Source organism: Cetorhinus maximus, chromosome 34, assembly GCF_964194155.1.
Source record: "Cetorhinus maximus chromosome 34, sCetMax3.hap1.1, whole genome shotgun sequence".
Lineage (NCBI taxonomy): Eukaryota > Metazoa > Chordata > Chondrichthyes > Lamniformes > Cetorhinidae > Cetorhinus > Cetorhinus maximus.
Genome location: NC_135912.1, coordinates 9989364 through 9999714, shown reverse-complemented (window position 1 = coordinate 9999714; position 10351 = coordinate 9989364).

Sequence of the window (10351 nt, the reverse complement as noted above, 5' to 3'; positions counted from 1 at the left end):
ATTAAAAACAGAGAGTGGGTGAGTGTGTGAACTTAATTTAAAACAGAGATTGGGTGAGAGTTTGAACTTCATATAAAACAGAGAGTGGGTGAGTGTGTGAACTTTATATAAAACAGAGAATGGGTGAGTGTGTGAACTTTATATAGAACAGAGAGAGGGTGAGTGGGTGAACTTTATGTATAACAGAGTGTGCGTGAGTAGGTGAACTTTATATAAAACAGAGAGTGGGTGAGTGTGTGAACTTTATGTGAAACAGAGAGAGGGTGTGTGTGTTAACTTTATATAAAACAGAGATTGGGTGAGTGTTGTGAAATTTATATAAAACAGAGAGTGGGTGAGTGTGTGAACTTTATATAAAACAGAGAGTGGGTGAGTGCGTGAACTTTATATAAAACAGAGAGTGGGTGAGTGTGTCAACTTTATATAAAACAGAGAGTGGGTGAGCGTGTGAACTTTATATAAAACACAGAGTGGGTGAGTGTGTGAACTTTATATAAAACAGAGAGAGGGTGATTGTGTGAACTTTATATAAAACAGAAAGTGGGTGAGTGTGTGAACTTTATTTAAAACAGTGAGTGGGTGAGTGTGTGAACTTTATATAAAACAGACAGTAGGTGAGTATGTGAACTTTATAGAAAACAGAGAGTGGGTGAGTGTGAGAACTTTATATATAACAGAGAGTGGGTAAGTGTGTGAACTTGAATTAAAACAGAGAGTGGGTGAGTGTGTGAACTTTATATAAAACAGAGACTGGGTGAGTGTGTGAAATTAATTTAAAACAGAGATTGGGTGAGAGTTTGAACTTCATATAAAACAGAGAGTGGGTGAGTGTGTGAACTTTATATAAAACAGAGAATGGGTGAGTGTGTGAACTTTATATAGAACAGAGAGAGGGTGAGTGGGTGAACTTTATATATAACAGAGAGTGCTTGAGTGGGTGAACTTTATATAAAACAGAGAGTGGGTGAGTGTGTGAACTTTATGTGAAACAGAGAGTCGGTGGGTGTGTCAACTTTATATAAAGCAGAGATTGGGTGAGTGTGTCAACTTTATATAAAACAGGGACTTGGTGAGTGTGTGAACTTTATATAAATCAGAGATTGGGTGAGTGTGTGAACTTGAATTAAAACAGAGAGTGGGTGAGTGTGTGAACTTTATATAAATCAGAGAGTGGGTGAGTGTGTGAACTTTATATAAAACAGAGAGTGGGTGAGTGTGTTAACTTTATATAAAACAGAGAGTGGTTGAGTGGGTGAACTTTATATAAAACAAAGAGTGGGTGAGTGTTTGAACTTTATGTAAAACAGAGAGTGTGTGAGTGTGTGAACTTTATATAAAACAGGCATTGTGTGAGTGTGTGAACTTTATATAATACAGACAATGGGTGAGTGTGTGAACTATATATAAAACAGAGAGTGGGTGAGAATGAGAACTTTATATAAAACAGAGAGTGGGTGAGTGTTTGAACTTTATATAAAACAGAGTGTGGGTGAGTGTGTGTAGTTTATATAAAACAGAGAGTGGGTGAGTGTGTGAACTTAATATAAAACAGAGAGTGGGTGAGTGTGTGAAATTTATTTAAAACAGAGAGTGGATGAGTGTGTGAACTTTATATAAAACAGAGAGTGGGTGAGTGTGTGAACTTAATATAAAACAGAGAGTGGGTGAGTGTGTTAACTTTATATAAAACAGAGAGTGGGTGAGTGTGTGAACTTTATATAAAACAGAGAGTGGGTGAGTGTGTGAACTTTATATAAAACAGACAGTGTGTGAGAGTGTGAACTTTATGTAAAACAGGCATTGTGTGAGTGTGTGAACTTTATATAAAACAGACAATGGGTGAGTGTGTGAACTATATATAAAACAGAGAGTGGGTGAGAGTCAGAACTTTATATAAAACAGAGAGTGGGTGAGTGTGTGAACTTTATGTAAAACAGAGAGTGTGTGAGTGTGTGAACTTAATTTAAAACAGAGATTGGGTGAGAGTGTGAACTTTATATAAAACAGAGAGTGGGTGCGTGTGTGAACTTTATATAAAACAGAGAGTGGGTGAGTGTGTGAACTTAATTTTAAACAGAGATTGGGTGAGAGTTTGAACTTCATATAAAACAGAGAGTGATGAGTGTGTGAACTTTATATAAAACAGAGAATGGGTGAGTGTGTGAACTTTATATAGAACAGGGAGAGGGTGAGTGGGTGAACTTTATATATAACAGACTGTGCGTGAGTGGGTGAACTTTATATAAAACAGAGAGTGGGTGAGTGTGTGAACTTTATGTGAAACAGAGAGTGGGTGGGTGTGTCAACTTTATATAAAACAGAGAGTGGGTGATTGTGTGAACTTTATATAAACCAGAGAGTGGGTGAGTGTGTGAACTTTTTATAAAACAGAGAGTGGGTGAGTGTGAGAACTTTATATATACAGAGAGTGGGTGAGTGTGTGAACTTTATATAAAAACAGAGAATGGGAAAGTGTGTGAACTTTATATAAAACGGAGAGTGGGTGAGTGTGTGAACTTTATATAAAACAGAGAGTGTTTGAATGTGTGAACTTTATATAAAACAGAGAGTGAGTGATTGTGTGAACTTTATATAAAACAGAGAGAGGGTGAGTGTGTGAACTTTATATAAACCAGAGAGTGGGTGAGTGTGTGTACTTTATATAAAACAGAGAGTGGGTGAGTGTGTGCACTTTATATAAAACAGAGAGTGGGTGAGTGTGTGAACTTAATTTAAAACAGAGATTGGGTGAGAGGTTTGAACTTTATATAAACAGAGAGTGGGTGCGTGTGTGAACTTTATATAAAACAGAGACTGGGTGAGTGTGTGAATTTAATTTAAAACAGAGATTGGGTGAGAGTTTGAACTTCATATAAAACAGAGAGTGGGTGAGTGTGTGAACTTTATATAAGACAGAGAATGGGTGAGTGTGTGAACTTTATATAGAACAGAGAGAGGGTGAGTGGGTGAACTTTATATATAACAGAGAGTGCGTGAGTGGGTGAACTTTATATAAAACAGAGAGTGGGTGAGTGTGTGAACTTTATGTGAAACAGAGAGTCGGTGGGTGTGTCAACTTTATATAAAGCAGAGATTGGGTGAGTGTGTCAACTTTTTATAAAACAGGGACTTGGTGAGTGTGTGAACTTTATATAAATCAGAGATTGGGTGAGTGTGTGAACTTGAATTAAACAGAGAGTGGGTGAGTGTGTGAACTTTATATAAATCAGAGAGTGGGTGAGTGTGTGAACTTTATATAAAACAGAGAGTGGGTGAGTGTGTTAACTTTATATAAAACAGAGAGTGGTTGAGTGGGTGAACTTTATATAAAACAAAGAGTGGGTGAGTGTTTGAACTTTATGTAAAACAGAGAGTGTGTGAGTGTGTGAACTTTATATAAAACAGGCATTGTGTGAGTGTGTGAACTTTATATAATACAGACAATGGGTGAGTGTGTGAACTATATATAAAACAGAGAGTGGGTGAGAATGAGAACTTTATATAAAACAGAGAGTGGGTGAGTGTTTGAACTTTATATAAAACAGAGTGTGGGTGAGTGTGTGTAGTTTATATAAAACAGAGAGTGGGTGAGTGTGTGAACTTAATATAAAACAGAGAGTGGGTGAGTGTGTGAAATTTATTTAAAACAGAGAGTGGATGAGTGTGTGAACTTTATATAAAACAGAGAGTGGGTGAGTGTGTGAACTTAATATAAAACAGAGAGTGGGTTAGTGTGTTAACTTTATATAAAACAGAGAGTGGGTGAGTGTGTGAACTTTATATAAAACAGAGAGTGGGTGAGTGTGTGAACTTTATATAAAACAGACAGTGTGTGAGAGTGTGAACTTTATGTAAAACAGGCATTGTGTGAGTGTGTGAACTTTATATAAAACAGACAATGGGTGAGTGTGTGAACTATATATAAAACAGAGAGTGGGTGAGAGTCAGAACTTTATATAAAACAGAGAGTGGGTGAGTGTGTGAACTTTATGTAAAACAGAGAGTGTGTGAGTGTGTGAACTTAATTTAAAACAGAGATTGGGTGAGAGTGTGAACTTTATATAAAACAGAGAGTGGGTGCGTGTGTGAACTTTATATAAAACAGAGAGTGGGTGAGTGTGTGAACTTAATTTTAAACAGAGATTGGGTGAGAGTTTGAACTTCATATAAAACAGAGAGTGATGAGTGTGTGAACTTTATATAAAACAGAGAATGGGTGAGTGTGTGAACTTTATATAGAACAGGGAGAGGGTGAGTGGGTGAACTTTATATATAACAGACTGTGCGTGAGTGGGTGAACTTTATATAAAACAGAGAGTGGGTGAGTGTGTGAACTTTATGTGAAACAGAGAGTGGGTGGGTGTGTCAACTTTATATAAAACAGAGAGTGGGTGATTGTGTGAACTTTATATAAACCAGAGAGTGGGTGAGTGTGTGAACTTTTTATAAAACAGAGAGTGGGTGAGTGTGAGAACTTTATATATACAGAGAGTGGGTGAGTGTGTGAACTTTATATAAAACAGAGAATGGGAAAGTGTGTGAACTTTATATAAAACGGAGAGTGGGTGAGTGTGTGAACTTTATATAAAACAGAGAGTGTTTGAATGTGTGAACTTTATATAAAACAGAGAGTGAGTGATTGTGTGAACTTTATATAAAACAGAGAGAGGGTGAGTGTGTGAACTTTATATAAACCAGAGAGTGGGTGAGCGTGTGAACTTGAATTATAACAGAGAGTGGGTGAATGTGTGAAGTTTATATAAAACAGAGAGTGGGTGAGTGTGTGATCTTAATATAAAACAGAGAGAGGGTGAGTGTGTGAAATTTTTTTAAAACAGAGAGTGGGTGAGTGTGTGAACTTTATATAAAACAGAGAGTGGGTGAGTGTGTGAACTTTATATAAATTAGAGAGTGGTTGAGTGTGTGAACTTTATATAAAACAGAGAGTGGGTGAGTGTGTGAACTTAATATAAAACAGTGTGTGAGTGAGTGTGTGAACTTTATATAAAAAAAAGAGAGTGGGTGAGTGTGTGAACTTTATATAAAACAGAGAGTGGGTGAGTGTGTGAACATAATATAAAACAGAGAGTGGGTGAGTGTGTGAACTTTATATAAAACAGAGAGTGGGTGAGTGTGTGATCTTTTTATAAAACAGGGAGTGGGTGAGTGTGTTAATTTTATATAAATCAGAGAGTGGGTGATTGTGTGAACTTTATATAAAACAGAATGTGGGTGAGTGTGTGAACTTTATATAAAACAGTGAGTGGGTGAGTGTGTGAACTAGAATTAAAACAGAGACTGGGTGAGTGTGTGAACTTTATTAAAAACAGAGAGTGGGTGAGTGTGTGAACTTAATTTAAAACAGAGATTGGGTGAGAGTTTGAACTTCATATAAAACAGAGAGTGGGTGAGTGTGTGAACTTTATATAAAACAGAGAGTGGGTGTGTGTGTGAACTTTATATAAAACAGAGAGTGGGTGAGTGTGTGAACTTTATATAAAACAAAGACTGAGTGAGTGTGTGAACTTTATATAAAACAGAGAGTTGGTGAGTGTGTGAACTTTATATAAAACAGAGAGTGGGTGAGTGTGTGAACTTTATATAAAACAGAGAGTGGGTGAGTGTGTGAACTTTTTATAAAACAGAGAGTGAATGAGTGTGTGAACTTAATTAAAAACAGAGATTGGGTGAGACTGTGAACTTTATATAAAACAGAGAGTGGGTGCGTGTGTGAACTTTATAAAAAACACAGAGTGGGTGAGTGTGTGAACATTAATTAATTCAGAGAGTGGGTGAGAGTGTGAACTTTATATAAAACAGAGAGTGAGTGAGTGTGTAAACTTTATATAAAACAGAGAGTGGGTGAGTGTGTGAACTTTATTAAAACGGAGAGTGGGTGAGCGTGTGATAGTTATATAAAACAGAGAGTGGGTGAGTGGGTGAACTTTATATAAAACAGAGAGTGGGTGAGTGTGTGACCTTAATATAAAACAGAGAGTGGGTGAGTGTCTGAACTTTATATAAAACAGAGAGTTGGTGAGTGTGTGAACTTTATATAAAACGGAGAGTGGGTGAGTGTGTGAACTTTATATAAACCAGAGAGTGGGTGAGTGTGTGTACTTTATATAAAACAGAGAGTGGGTGATTGTTTGAACTTTATATAAAACAGAGAGTGGGCCAGTGTGTGAACTTTATATAAAACAGAGAGTGGGTGAGTGTGTGAACTTTATATGAAACAGAGAGTGGGTGAGTGTGTGAACTTTATATAAAACAGAGAGTGTGATTGTGTGAAATTTATATAAAACAGAGAGTGGGTGAGTGTGAACTTTTTATAAAACAGAGATTGGGTGCATGTGTGAACTATATGTAAAACAGAGAGTGGGTGAGAGTGTGAACTTTATTTCAAACAGACAATGGGTGAGTGTGTGAACTTTATATAGAACAGAGAGATGGTGACTTGGGGAAATTTATATATAACAGAGAGTGCGTGAGTGGGTGAACTTTAAATAAAACAGAGAGTGGGTGAGTGTGTGAACTTTATGTGAAACAGAGAGTGGGTGGGTGTGTCAACTTTATACAAAACAGGGAGTGGGTGAGTGTGTGAAAGTTATATAAAACAGATAGTGGGTGAGTGTGTGAACTTTATATAAAACAGAGAGTTGGTGAGTTTGTGAACTTTATATAAAACAGAGAGTGGGTGAGTGTGTGAACTTTATATAAAACAGAGAGTGTGATTGTGTGAACTTTATATGAAACAGAGAGTGGGTGAGTCTGTCAACTTTATATAAAGCAGAGATTTGGTGAATGTGTCAACTTTATATAAAACAGAGAGTGGGTGAGTGTGTGAACTTTATACAAAACAGAGAGTGGGTGAGTGTGTGAACTTTATATAAAACAGAGAGTGGGTGAGTGTGTGTATTTTATATAAAACAGAGAGTGGGTGAGTGTGTGAACTAGAATTAAAACAGAGACTGGGTGAGTGTGTGAACTTTATTAAAAACAGAGAGTGGGTGAGTGTGTGAACTTTATATAAAACAGGCATTGAGTGAGTGTGTGAACTTTATATAAAACAGGCATTGGGTGAGTTTGTGAACTTTATATAAAACAGAGAGTGGGTGAGTGTGTGAACTTTATATAAAACAGAGAGTGGGTGAGTGTGTGAACTTTATATAAAACAGAGAGTGGGTGAGTGTGTGAACTTTATATAAAACATTGATTGGGTGAGTGTGTGAACTTTATTTACAAATGAGAGTGGGTGAGTGTGTGATCTCGATTTAAAACAGAGAGTGTGTGAGTGTGTGAACTTTATATAAAACAGAGAGTGTGTGAGTGTGTGAACTTTATATAAAACAGAGAGTGTGTGAGTGTGTGAACTTTATATAAAACAGAGAGTGGGTGAGTGTGTGAACTTTATATAAAAAAGAGAGTGGGTGAGTGTGTGAACTTTATATAACCAGAGAGTGGGTGAGTGTGTGAACTTTATATAATACATAGAGTGTGTGAGTGTGTGAACTTTATATAAAACAGAGAGTGTGTGAGTGTCTGAACTTTATATAAAACAGAGAGTGTGTGAGTGTGTGAACTTTATAGAAAACAGAGTGTGGGTGAGTGTGTGAACTTTATATAAAACAGAGAGTGGGTGAGTGTGTGAACTTTATTTAAAACAGAGAGTGGGTGAGTGTGTGAACTTTATCTAAAACAGAGAGTGGGTGAGTGTGTGAACTTTATATAAAACAGAGAGTGGGTGAGTGTGTGAACTTTATATAAAACAGAGAGTTGGTGAGTGTGTGAGCTTTATATAAAACAGAGAGTGGGTGAGTGTGTGAACATTATATAAAACAGAGAGTGGGTGATTGTGTGAACTTTATATAAAACAGAGAGTCGGTGAGTGTGTGAACTTAATTTTAAACAGAGATTGGGTGACAGTGTGAACTTTATATAAAACAGAGAGTTTGTGAGTGTTTGAACTTTATATAAAACAGAGAATGTGTGAGTGTGTGAACTTTATATAGAACAGAGAGAGGGTGAGTGGGTGAACTTTATATATAACAGAGAGTGCGTGAGTGGGTGAACTTTATATAAAACAGAGACTTGGTGAGTATGTGAACTTTATATAAAACAGAGATTGGGTGAGTGTGTGAAATTTATATAAAACAGAGAGTGTGCGATTGTGTGAACATTCTATAAAACAGAGAGTGGGTGAGTGTGTGAACTTTATATAAACCAGAGAGTGGATGAGTGTGTGAACTTTTTATAATACAGAGAGTGGGTGAGTGTGAGAACTTTATATAAAACAGAGAGTGGGTCAGTGTGTGAACTTTATATAAAACAGAGAGTGGGTGAGTGTGTGAACTTTATATAAAACAGAGAGTGGGTGAGTGTGTGAACTTTATATAAAACAGAGAGTGTTTGAGTGTGTGAACTTTATATAAAACAGAGAGTGGGTGAGTGTGTGAACTTTATATAAAACAGAGAGTGGGTGAGTGTGTGAACTTTATATAAAACAGAGAGTGGGTGAGCGTGTGAAATTGATTTAAAATAGAGAGTGGGTGAGTATGTGTAGTTTATATAAAACAGAGAGTGGGTGAGTGTGTGAACTTAATATAAAACAGAGAGTGGGTGAGTGTGTGGAATTGATTTAAAACAGAGAGTGGGTGAGTGTGTGAACTTTATATAAAACAGAGAGTGGGTGAGTGTGTGAACTTAATATAAAACAGAGAGTGGGTGAGTGTGTTAACTTTATATAAAACAGAGAGTGGGTGAGTGTGTGAACTTTATATAAAACAGAGAGTGGGTGAGTGTGTGAACTTTATATAAAACAGACAGTGTGTGAGTGTGTGAACTTTATATAAAACAGAGAATGGGTGAGTGTGTGAACTTTATATAGAACAGAGAGAGGGTGAGTGGGTGAACTTTATATATAACAGAGTGTGCGTGAGTGGGTGAACTTTACATAAAACAGAGAGTGGGTGAGTGTGTGAACTTTATGTGAAACAGAGAGTGGGTGGGTGTGTCAACTTTATATAAAACAGAGATTGGGTGAGTGTGTCAACTTGATATAAAACAGATAGTGGGTGAGTGTGTGAAATTTATATAAAACAGAGAGTGGGTGATTGTGTGAACTTTCTATAAAACAGAGAGTGGGTGAGTGTGTGAACTTTATATAAAACAGAGAGTGTTTGAGTGTGTGAACTTTATATAAAACAGAGAGTGGGTGATTGTGTGAACTTTATATAAAACAGAGAGAGGGTGAGTGTGTGAACTTTATATAAACCAGAGAGTGGGTGAGCGTGTGAACTTGAATTAAAACAGAGAGTGGGTGAATGTGTGAAGTTTATATAAAACAGAGAGTGGGTGAGTGTGTGAAATTTTTTTAAAACAGAGAGTGGGTGATTGTGTGAACTTTATATAAAACAGAGAGTGGGTGAGTGTTTGTACTTAATATAAAACAGAGAGTGGGTGACTGTGTGAACTTTATATAAAACAGAGAGTGGGTGAGTGCGTGAACTTTATATAAAACAGAGAGTGTGTGAGTGTGTGAACATTATATAAATCAGAGAGTGGGTAAGTGTGTGAAATTTATATAAAAGACAGAGTGGGTGAGTGTGTGAACTTTATATAAAACAGAGAGTGGGTGTGTGTGTGAACTTTATATGAAACAGAGAGTGGGTGAGTGTGTCAACTTTATATAAAGCAGAGATTTGGTGAAAGTGTCAACTTTATATAAAACAGAGAGTGGGTGAGTGTGTGAACTTTATACAAAACAGAGAGTGGGTGAGTGTGTGAACTTTATATAAAACAGGCATTGAGTGAGTGTGTGAACTTTATATAAAACAGGCATTGGGTGAGTTTGTGAACTTTATATAAAACAGAGAGTGGGTGAGTGTGTGAACTTTATATAAAACAGAGAGTGGGTGAGTGTGTGAACTTTATATAAAACAGAGAGTGGGTGAGTGTGTGAACTTTATATAAAACATTGATTGGGTGAGTGTGTGAACTTTATTTACAAATGAGAGTGGGTGAGTGTGTGATCTCGATTTAAAACAGAGAGTGTGTGAGTGTGTGAACTTTATATAAAACAGAGAGTGTGTGAGTGTGTGAACTTTATATAAAACAGAGAGTGTGTGAGTGTGTGAACTTTATATAAAACAGAGAGTGGGTGAGTGTGTGAACTTTATATAAAACAGAGAGTGGGTGAGTGTGTGAACTTTATATAACCAGAGAGTGGGTGAGTGTGTGAACTTTATATAATACATAGAGTGTGTGAGTGTGTGAACTTTATATAAAACAGAGAGTGTGTGAGTGTCTGAACTTTATATAAAACAGAGAGTGTGTGAGTGTGTGAACTTTA